The sequence below is a fragment of the Octodon degus genome, unplaced genomic scaffold (assembly GCF_000260255.1).
Source record: "Octodon degus isolate 3935 unplaced genomic scaffold, OctDeg1.0 scaffold00046, whole genome shotgun sequence".
Classification (NCBI taxonomy): domain Eukaryota; kingdom Metazoa; phylum Chordata; class Mammalia; order Rodentia; family Octodontidae; genus Octodon; species Octodon degus.
In genome coordinates this window covers 11033424-11045272 of record NW_004524622.1, presented here as the reverse complement: position 1 = coordinate 11045272, position 11849 = coordinate 11033424, and the positions used below count along the sequence as shown (strand labels likewise).

At 38.8% G+C, this 11849-nt stretch overlaps 1 pseudogene; it reads right to left on the bottom strand.

The window, feature by feature from the left end:
- LOC101563395 overlaps nucleotides 1-11849 on the bottom strand; it is a 49656-nt pseudogene that overhangs the window by 11465 nt on the left and 26342 nt on the right.

The following is an 11849-nucleotide window of genomic DNA, read 5'->3' as shown; positions in this document are numbered from 1 at the left end:
TCCAGCCCCATGAGCCATCTCTCCAGCCCCGACCTTGTATATTTTCTGACCCAGTCATAGAATCAGTCATTTCTCCAAAGGCCCCAGCTTCCTTTTATTAAAGAATGAAATTATACACTAAGATCCGAGCATTAAGTATGTTTATAATTACAGACCTGATATTGTGCTAGGTCCTCTCAGCTGACAAAGCAAAAGAGTGATGAGTACACAAGACCTGCCAAGAGGCAAAAGCTATGCCAAGGACAAAGAACACATTGGAAATGCACATAGTTCTAATGCATTGTTTTTAAACCTCGATATTATTAGCAATTTGGGTGTTCTAAATTGCCACTGGCAAGGCAAGAATGTCTATAGTGAGATGTTTAATAGCACACTCCTTTTTCCCAGTTGTGGCAACTGTCAAATATCCCCTGGTAGACAAATTTGCCTCCAGTCATAAGGTACTGCTTTAATCCAAATTTTGATGTAAATCTTTGTTTCTAGATGTTTAAGGGAGAATCAAAAGCATCTTTCTCTTTGATTTTTCAAATAAGTTCTAAATCAAAAAAGAGATACTGATAACTAAAATTGGCCACATTAAGAAATTCCTCCCATTTCTTTTCCACATGTCTATTTTCAAAAATGTTCCTCCATTACTTTTCCGATTATCCTTTCTCCCTTAATAGTTAAGTTTTACAATCATTCACTGGAAATTACATCCTGATATTTGGCCTATGACTCTTCCTGTGGATGAGTATTAACTGACTAAAGACACAATTTTCAATACAGACCTTATCGACAACATATATGGCATGTCTACCAAAGCTTTTATTAGTTCATTTTATAAGTGCTGTTCACTGACCAGCTCAGACTTCTTGCCATTTCCTGAATATGTACAGCATATATACGTGCACCTCACTCCTTCCTCGTCATGGAATGTCTTTTCTCCTCACTCTTGCGTCCTATGAACTTTGTCCTTTAAAACTCAACTGAAATTTTACTTCTTTCCCACAGCCTTCACCCCCAAAAGAATTAGCTGTCCTCTGTTGTGAACTAAATTTTGTTCCTGCTACAACTGCATTTACAAAATCTCTACAAAATAATTCAAATGAGGTCAGAAGGATAAGGCCCTAATCAATGACTGCTGTCTCTGCTAGAAGAAGAAGAGAAGCTGGGGCCATGTGTGCAGAGAAAATGCCATCTGAGCACCCAGCAAGAGGGAAAGACTCCAAGCCAAGCGAAAAGGCAACAGCTCGACCTCAGGCTCCAGAATCAGAAGACATAAATTTCTGTTACTTAAACCACCCAGTGCATGGCATTTTGCCATAGCAGCTCTCACAGGCTAATACATACTCCTCAGTGCTTTGTCAGATTCTGTAATAGCACCTACACTGTGTACTCCATCAGTGTACAATGTTTTTCTCTCTGGGCAGATGAGTTATTTGAGGAAAGACTCTATAAATTAAAAACATGTTGGGTCATGATTTTTCTCTATTGGATTCTGGACTAGAAAACAGCTTCATAGAACCTATCACCAAAAATTCTAAGATAGCATATAATCAGTTAGAAATATTTATTGGTTGAAGTTCTTTTCTTTAGTATAACCAAACCCTTAAGATTTGCAAAATTAAACTGGTCACTCTATTTTCTAATTCACCAAAACACAAGAACAATAATGACTATTGTTGAACATTCCTATGTGTCACACACTGTGCTTGGACACCGGCAGGAACATCTGAAACAATAAGTTGATGTTCAAAAGCAATACCTCTCATCTTGCCATTGAGTTGGTCCCACTGTCTGGTCAAGTACTTACTGGAAGATTTTAGAAGGGCTAAGATCACAATTTTATCTCTTATTGTCTAAAGTACAGAAACAACTAGCTTTTTAATCTGGCAAGCAGTCAATATTCATGTTAGATTATATTCAAGAAAAACTACCACTAGCAGACTCACATTCTTCGTTTCTCTGCCTACAAGCAGTATCATTTTGACTTGAGTTCATCACTCTCTAATGCTTGTTTGAAAGCAACACATGGCCTTGGTCACACTCTGCCTTTTTCTGAACCATTCTCTTGACCTTGAGACTCAGTAGTTCCAAGCCAGTTCTCAAGATATCGCCATATAATTTTACTAATGATTCTTCGGGGTCTGGCAAGGGTCACCAGCTTTCCACACTGCAGTCTGCCTAACCGCTAAACTAAAGTAATTCCACTTTAGGTAGCAAATCTGCATGGTCATAATTCAGGAGAGGGAAAAGAAAGCGCTTTAGGGTTTTTGAACTGGATGAGATTTCATGCAAAGTATTTGAAATGAATCTGCTGGATCATATGCAAGTGGTAGAGTCAGATACTCAGCTAAATCCTTTGGTGCACCTCTCCTGCATAAGCCAGTTTTGGTGGCTCTACACTGGGTAGGCTGAGGCAGGGGCATCACTGTGAGTTTGAGGCCAATCTGGGTTCAAGGCCAATCTGAACGGCAAAGACTCTGTCTCAGAAGCAAAAAACTCCTATAACATCATCACGTGTGGGCTGCCTCTTACCTGGAGAGAGGGCAGCTTTGTCCTGAAAGGAGACCAGATTGTCTTAGTTATAGGAAACACAGCTTTGTTCTGAAAGGGCCTGAAAGTTAATAAGTACATAGTTTTGGGGCCAGGTGAGCCTCTCAGCAGGGTGTAGGTGGGGCTTTCAGAAATCAGGCTCAGAAGTGACCCTCCAGGGTGACCACTGCTGAGGCCACCTGTAGACACTTTGCCTGAAGGAATCCACCAACATATTTAATTTCCACATTTGATAATAGCTGGAATTATGTGCTTCAATTGGCCACAGCCACTGCTGTCACCATCACAACTTCCTCTATAGATACCCAGGAGGCTAGGAAGTGTTACGTGGAGAATGCTACATGAAGACTTCATTTCTCTGCAATTTTGCTTTCCACCAACTGTCTTAGTTACTCTTCTCTCGTTGCTGGGACAAACACCCAAAGTGTATCCCACTTCACCCAAAATGAAGGAAGGAAAGGTTTGTTTAGCTCACAGTTACTGGAGGTTTCAGTCCATATTCAGCTGGCTCCAAGGCAGAGCGGCATAAGGCAGAGAGCAAACTTTCAGGGCGGTGGCGAAGAACAGAGAGCAAGGGAAGGGTAGCAGCTCCAGTATTTACCTTGAGCATTGCTTCCTAGCTCCAGTGCAGATCCCTCAGCCTTGTTAGCACAGATTCTTGATCCTGCTGGCATAGACTTCCTAGTCTCCACCAGTGACCTTTGGGTTTTTCCAGCACAAATCCATGAAGTGGACCTGCATGAGACTTTAGCGTGGGCTCCAGACCTCCAGTTGAACTTGTGAGAGGCATTGTTATGAGCTCTAAGTTTTTAGCTAGACTCATACAAGATATCAAGATCTAGGCCCTCAGCTGGAGTCTTTAGTGTTTATGTGTGTGAACAGATTTCCTGCACTTCTTCTATGTGATTGTTGAGTGATTCATTATAAAATACTATTATAAAAAATATATAATCACGGCCATAATTGGCATTTTCTCCCAAATATAAAGTAGTCGCGTGGTTACATATATGACTATCAGAATAATTAAGTGGCTGGAGACCAGACTGTCTTAGTTATAGGAAACACAGACTGCTGGCAGAATGAACCCCCGTGAAATATTTTAATATAGTCAACTGAGTAATGACTATCATGCAAAGCAATGCTATCTTTAGGCCACTCCACCTCACAATGAAAAGGAGAGCAACAATCCCCATCCTCATTATCCCAGATTCTCTCTAACTAATCACTTAACCTTTCTTGCCTTTGCTAAAACCTCATTAGCAGAAGGGAGACCTGCCTCCGAAGCAGAATGGTAAGAATTTAATGGACTTTGGAGATCTATGTTTATGACTTGAAGCACTGAAACATCAGTTCCTTTTATTTGAATGTTTGAGAGTGCTAATTGAGCATTTTAATGGATTTCAGTTGTCAGAATAAAATAAACAAAGTCCCGTAGGGAAATTTGAATTTTAGCAAGTACTGTATTAAAGAAAGAAAATGTAAGAACTGGGGGGCTGGGGGGGAGTGTTTTGGTAACATGAATTTTGTTCAACCAAGCTAATTTCATAATGAAATTTTTAACAATCAGTTTAGCAAGCTATAAGTCTCACTGTGAAATTTGTTTTTATTCAAATTATTTTCCACCATTTTTTAGAGCCATTGTTTTTGCTGTTGGTTTTTGTTTCTTGTTCTAACACAGACCCCCAAAGAGAGCTTTTCAAGACAAATATCTTTCAATGGGCACATTTTGGTATGGGGTAGAACTGGACTTTACTTGGTGAAAAATAAAATGGGCTCTGGACGGTCCACGAGTGCCACCTGTCATAAGAGGCTTAGTGAGAGAAGCAAGGGGCTCATCTGTACAAAATCCTCCTGTCCTCTGATGCGCGTGGTGTCCCGCCTCCCTCTGACGTGACTGACCCCTATTCATCCTTACCCAGATTTCCCTTCAGGGAAGTTCCTTGGATCCAAAGCAAGGTCTAAAGCAGAGACACAGAGCTTTCAAGGGTACAAATAGGCACTGTGGCACCTGTGCCCTAGGTTCACCATCACTGATCTAAGGCCTCACTTCTGCCCTTTTTGTCCTCTGTTCCTCCACCACCAACTTTTTGTTCCTATTTTACATTTCCTTTATTTTCTTCACTAGGATACATGCTGTGTAAGTAGGAGCTATGTCTTGGTAAACATTGTTAAGTAGGATAGGGAAGCTCCCTAGAATAGAATATATTAATGTTTTATTTTTATTTTAATATTTAAGGAATGAATGGATGAGCTTATAGTTAAGCATTTATTTACACTGTTTACATTGTTGAAAGCTAGTCTGGCTTCATGTGGAAAATCCATTTAATGCCATATATTGTTTAGCATCTGCAGGAAGGGAACTATAAGATATGCAGAGAAATCTGTTTCTTTGGTGCATTCAATGGAGTTCGGACTTCTTTTCAGCCAAGTTATTTCTGGGTGTTAGGAGCGGGTGGAGGATTACTGAGAAACAGGATCAACTAATTTCAGTGGAAATTCATTTATTGCTTCCTCGGGATGTATGATATCTTCTTTCCTTCCTTTTTTCTTTCAGAAAGACCACAGATTACCAAGCCAATAAGAACAAAAGTTCTAAGTACACCCATGTCCAATTCCACCCATCTCTTTACCATCAGTCATTTTTCCTGGCCATAGTGACTGATTCAAAGATAGATGCATAATCCATGTGAGATCAGTAAGGTACCTAGAGACTCAGTCTGTGGATTTTTCAGCTGTTGGGAAATGTGAATTCTCTTTTATCTTGATGTGAATGAGAAAATGCGAAGTCCCAGGAGGTGTTAGGGCTCATTTTGGTTTACCAAGGAATGGAGCCATTAACAAGGAAACAATCAAATACAGGAGGATGATTTTAGTGATGCAAAACATTCACCAGAAACTAGAATCTGTATTCCTTTTTTAAACCTTTGACATATAAAATGGAGAGTTTCCTCTAATATGGACTCATCCCAGCCCTGAGAGAGACTGAGGCAAAGGGGTCATGAGTAAAAGCCCAGCCTTGGCACATAATAAGGTAGTGAGTCCATATTTCAAAAAAAAAAAAAAAAAAGCAAGGAATACAACACAGTGCAGAGACCTGCCTTCAATCTCTGGCAGCCCCCACAGTAGACGCCTACAGCAGTCCCTGTGACAGTAGGCAGCATGTCACTTTGAAATCATTCTTCACAAGTGTTCCCTTTTCCTTTTCTCATCACCAATCCTGGTACCTCACACATTTTTATTGCTTTATACATTTTTGTAGAATTAAGTTGAATAAATAAAAGTTGTAATAGAGTTAAATTTTATTTCCAAATATTTTATTTATTCAACATAAATTTGAATAATCATGTTCCTAATTTTCCTGCAAAGGCAATTATGTCACCTTCATTTGTCTAAACATTTTGTAAGAAATCTGTGCTCGAGTATAAATTTATCAGAGAGTGACTTCCACATTAGCTGTTCTAGCTTATTCTCACTGGTACAAGGAGTAAGAATTCCTTATGAAGAAATTAAAATTGCTAAAATAAAGCAAACAATTTCAAATATGCTGAATTTTTTTTTTCAGTACCAGGGATTGAACTCAGGACCCTGCACCTGCCAAGCAAGAGTTGATTCTACTGAGCTATCTCCTTGGCCCTGAAATTCTTTGATTTAATTTAGCATAAGGAAATCTTACCACTTTCCTCCACAGGAAGTGTTTCCTAAGAGCATTCCCTCTGGATAAGCATAAGAAAATTAAAAAGCAAATTTAAATGCAACATTATGCTACCAAAATCTTGGCAATGTCCCAGGGTTAACTGTGTTTCCTATTATATATTTCTGAGAATTTACTCTACCTTTACTAAAAAAAATTTCAATCATTCTACTTTTGAGTAAAGTTAGGCATCAGTGGAAAAATAACCTCCTTAAAACAAGCAGCAAGTTCCCATTTTTCACCATATTGTATAACTAGGTACCCTATTGGGATACAAAAGGATTAAAATTGTGCTGTTTTTTACTTTTGTACAAATTTTAGGTTTAAAACTGTAGTTAATATGTCACATCAGCAAATAATATTTATACATTGCTGAGGTGCAACACTGTTTGTGGCTCTCCTCTGGAGCCAAGAGAAAATAAAACAGACTGTAGCATAGACTGTATCTCCCCTTAATTACCTTGGTAGAAAGTCTATTTTAAAGGGCTAGCCAAATAGCTCAGCAGATTAAAGTGCCTGAAAGCAGGCACAGGGGCTGGCGTTTCAATTCCCAGACCTTCCTTGCCAGTCCCACCCCTGGGGCACTCTGAGACAGCAATTGAGACTGAGCATGGTAGCACATGCCTGTAATCCCAGCTCTTGGGAGGCTGTAAACAGGAAAAGCACCATGAGTCTGATCTAGTAGTGAGACCCTGAACACCCTGTAGACCCTTCCCTAAAAATTAATAATAATAATAATAATAATAATAATAATAGTAATAATAATGAAAAAAGAAAGTCTAGTTTAAAATGGGAAGCACCTGGCATGTGCACCACTACTGTCCATTCCCAAGCCTATGAAAGTAGAGGTACGTGTTCATATCACTCTTTCTAGATTCAACCCTGGAAGTTTCCTTAACTACTGAGCTCTGAGTACTTCTTCGCACTCCTTTAACATTGGTACTTTGTATAAGGCTGAATGCTGTGGACTTCAAAGATTAACTTACACACCTGTCACAAGGCAACCATTTTCAAATGGCGGCAGCACCTTGATTTGTGGGTGTAACCCCAGGAAAAATAATATAGCATTTGAAGCCTAATTCACTAGGTTCAGTTTTGCAAGTAGTGGCAGTCAAAAATTAATATATTAAATGGGACAACCTGTACCAAACATTTTGAGTTTCAAGAGCTCCCCAATGTGTGTCATCATCCGTTATGGGATAATTTTGTGTAATTCAATAACGTTGTTAAGCACATATGCCAAGTAATTCAGTTTGTGGAGGCCCACTTGAGCAGCTCTTCTTGAAAGAAGAGTGATTGCCTCCATTTTGGCTGAGCCTGACCCTGTTTCCTTGTGTTGATATGTACAGAGCTGGCTAGGACTTCTCTTTATCCTTTCAGTTGGCCTTAAGCAATGTATACTGGTCTAGCAAGGTTCTGGTGGTAGTCTTTGAAGGTGGCATGCATGTTTCCCTGATAACCCACATGTGCTGCTCCTTAACATGAGCCAGGTCGAGACAGGACAAAGAGTCAGTGCTTCACACTGCTAGGATTGAGCCTCAAGATAGAGTCTATGACTTCCTGGGGGTTGAAAGGTTACATCAGAGCCGAAGCACCAGACCCCTAAACATTACATACTATCTCATTAGCATAAAGCAAATTACTGTCTCTGCATATTCTCTTTGCATATGGCAGAGGTAAATGTAGGTCACCCACATAGCTCAGCTAGAGTAGTCACCTACTTCCCACAATTCTCAGTAATTCCTCCCCAAGCCACTTTTCCTCTACTGAATAAAACCCAGGTGTGGCCCTGGGTCAGCCTCTTTGTTCTGGAAAGCCATCTTCATGGCTGGACTTAGGGCCCCTTGGCTCCCCAATAATGATAAATGTTTTAGCATTTTTACTTTTGCACTGGTAGTGGTAGATTGGAATTAATTTCATGGGATTTCAATAATGTACCTTTGGGATTACAAATATTGACTTCCTGGACAGAGACAAAACCTGGAGGGGACTACTACACAGTTCAGTTAAATACAATTAATTTAGCAGATTGTTATCATTGTCCTATTATATAATTTTAGGACTTCTAAAACAATATATGCCTCAGTAATCACGCTCAAAAATTTTACACTGTTAAATTTCAAATATGTATTACAGAGAATTCTGGTGCCAGTAATGATAGAATAACTAATATTAAATTAACCGCAACAGATTATGTCATTATAAAACATTAAAACAAAACAAATCGCCAAGCTTTTATTAGTATATATTACCTATATAGAATGGTGTGATTATTTTTTATATTGGTACATGAATATAACATGGATTATTATTTCACCTCCCCAAAAATCTATCTTGCTTTTCCCTTTTGTCTCTAATCTATTCCATTCCTCTTCTCTAGTAGTCTGCCTTCTACTATTCCTGTGTTCCTTCTGTGTGTGTATGTGTATGTGTGTGTGTGTCACATTTTAGACTCCACGTATGACAGAAAATGTAATATTTGACTATCTGATTCTGGCTTGTTTCACTTAAAGTGATAATCTTTGGTTCTATCTATACCCCTCTAAATTATGTAATTTTGTTCTTTTATATGCTTGAATAATATTCCATTGTTTGTATATGCCAAGTGTTTTTCATCCTCTCATTAATTAGACTATTTTTATAGCTTTGCTGTTGGAAATTGTACCGCAGTAAACTTGGATCTGCAGATACTTCTATGGCGTGCTGGCTAACTCTTTCATGAATATACTGAGGAGTGGTATAGCTGGATCCAACCCTAGCTCTCCTTTTAGTTTCTTGATAAGCTTCATATTGATCTACATAGTGGCTGTACTAATTGTACAGAAGCAATGTATCAGGGTTCCTTCTGCCTCCCACATCCTTACCAGAATTTATTGCCTTGTGTGTTCTTTGTGATAACTGTTCTGACTCGGTGGAAATGTAATCTCAAGGAAAGGTGCAGATGTCAACATAAGAAAAACAACCACAGAGGGGGGCCGAGGAGATGACTCAATAATATAAGCGCTAGCCTGGCAAGTGCAAGGGTCTGAGTTCAATCCCCGGTTCCTCACAAAAAAAAAAAAAAAAAGAACCACAAAAGGTGAGACTTTTTTGTTTGCATGACTTTTTTTTCCCCCCCTGTATTTAGAACAATGTCTACAGGGTGTGCAGGGTCTCGCTGCATAGATCGGACTCCTAGTGATCCTCCTGTTTTCAGCCCACCAAGCGCCTGGGACAGGTGCGCATCACCATGCCCAGTCTCAATCACCCACGCCCTGGGGGTGGACCGAACCCTGGCCACTGCGCTCTGCCTAAGCAGGCACTCTAGTCCGCTGAGCTATCTGGCCAGCCCTTTGCGTGACATTTTTGCTCATGCGCACTTTAGTAGGGAACATATTCAAGAACATATTGTCTTACTAGCAGTGAGGGGAACTGAGGGAAGCACACTTATGCGCAGTGTGAGCAATGAGAAATCACAACACAGCTGACAACTTCTGCACGCGGATCTGCCCATCCGCACGCGCACACAGCCGCACACTTGCGTGCATCCTGCACATACGTAACGCTGCCGCAGTTCTCGTCTGACCCCTGAGTGGGACGTACGTGAATAGTGCTCGGAAAAGTTCAAATCCTACCTACAACAGAGGATACAGAATTTAAAATTTGAGTTTATTCAAATAAATATCCCAGTGGAATCAAGTTCCTAAGAAGACAGAGCAATTTAAGGGCTCTGCATTTAGAGTGTGTGGTATATAATCAAAATTTACTAGGCACGTGCATAAAGATTTCGCCAGCCAATAGAAAAACAGACAAAAGTATGCCCTGGGATTTTTAGATGCTGGAGTTACCAAGCAAAAACTTTAAAACATTTATTATAAATACAGTCAAGAATTTGAAACAATTATCGCGATGAAGTATGAAGAAATAAGAGAAAAAACCAAAATTTAAAACTGGCAAATAACCAAAATAAAATTTGAGGACTAAGTAGTATAATATCTAAACTCAAAAGCCCTAAACTTGGAAGAGCTTAACAACATTGAGACAAAAACAAAAATTAAAACAATATACACAACAGAGACTCCCGGAGTGCCACTCTGCAATACAGAAGGACAAACTTGAGTCATTTGTAGCATAATGGGTGCACCTTAAGACCATAAGGTGAACTGAAATGTCTCCAACACACAGTCTCTCCCACTGCATGATTTCTGCCACATGAGAAATCCAAAACGGAAATAATGACCAAAATATCAGAAAAATACTTAGATGTAAGGTTCTAAATCTTTTGCAAAAGGTAAAGGGACCAAGAAATGGAGAGAGAGTAGCTGAAGGAGGAAAAGAGGATGAAGAAGAATTTTTTATATTATCTATTTTTATCTTCAAATCTGTTGCTCAGATTGGCAGATATAGTTTCACAGAAGTGGAGAAATAATTGAATATCGGGGCTTGCTTTCAGGAAATCTTAATTTTTTTCCTTGTCTTTTTAAATTCATTTTAAAGACAGTATAATAATCGATAAGACATTAGGAACGACAGCAATGTGTAATACAAAATCCATGCCTACATATCTCTCATCTTGGTTTTCTACATGAAAAAGAATTAAGACGTGTTATGTACAAGTGCCAACTCCCCATGAGGAATGTGACCACATGTTCTGCAAAGGTGGACTAATAAGATAGAAAAACTAAAAACATAAAATTAAAAACATCATCTTGCTCCAGGAAGAAGATAAAAATAGATAATATAAAAAATTCTTCTTTATCCTCTTTTCCTCCTTCAGCTACTCTGCCTCCATTTCTTGGTCCTTTTCCCTTTTGCAAAAGATTTAGAGCCTTACATCTAAGTATTTTTCTGGTATTTCGGTCTTTATTTCCATTTTGGGTTTCTCATATGGCAGAAATCATGCAGTGGGAGAGAAATACAAAAATTAAAATGTGCTGTGTACATGTATCCATTCCTTGCAGTAAATCCTGTGATTACTGTAAATATGTACTAAGAAAAATAAAATTGCAACATAAATCTCAGAAAAAATTGTTTGAATAAATCAAGGCGAAAATGTTCCTAATACAGTGAAAAGTGTGACCTTTTAGATCCTTGGAGTGCAATGTACCAAACTGGCAATAAATTCAAAGAAAATCCCCATAAGAACCCAAAATGCACTGTAAAGAAAAAAAATCTCAACACAGAGATCTATAGAGTGAAAATACTATTTAAAAATAAAAACAAGATAATGAACAAAATGAGACAACTCTTTAACAGCAAATTATAGATAAATTAAATTTTATAGGCCATTATTTAACTGAAAAGAATCACAAGATATGGTTTTACAGATCTACCAGAATAAATAAAAAGTATCACAAATGTAAATGTGATGAAACAGAAAATCCTAGATAATTCTTAGCTGCATTTTGTAAATGGGGGATTGAACTCAGGACCTTGCACTTGCCAGGCAAGCACTTATTCTACCGAGCTATCTCACCACAGCTAAAGCTTTTGAGTTCTTAAACACAATGTTGTGAATTTAATTGCATAGCTCAGGTGTGTCTACCCTGCAGCCCAGCGCTTCCTGTGTCATGCTGTGTGAAGAGGAATTTCTTGCCCAAACCACAAAACATATATTATGGTTGAGAAATTGGTAACGAAT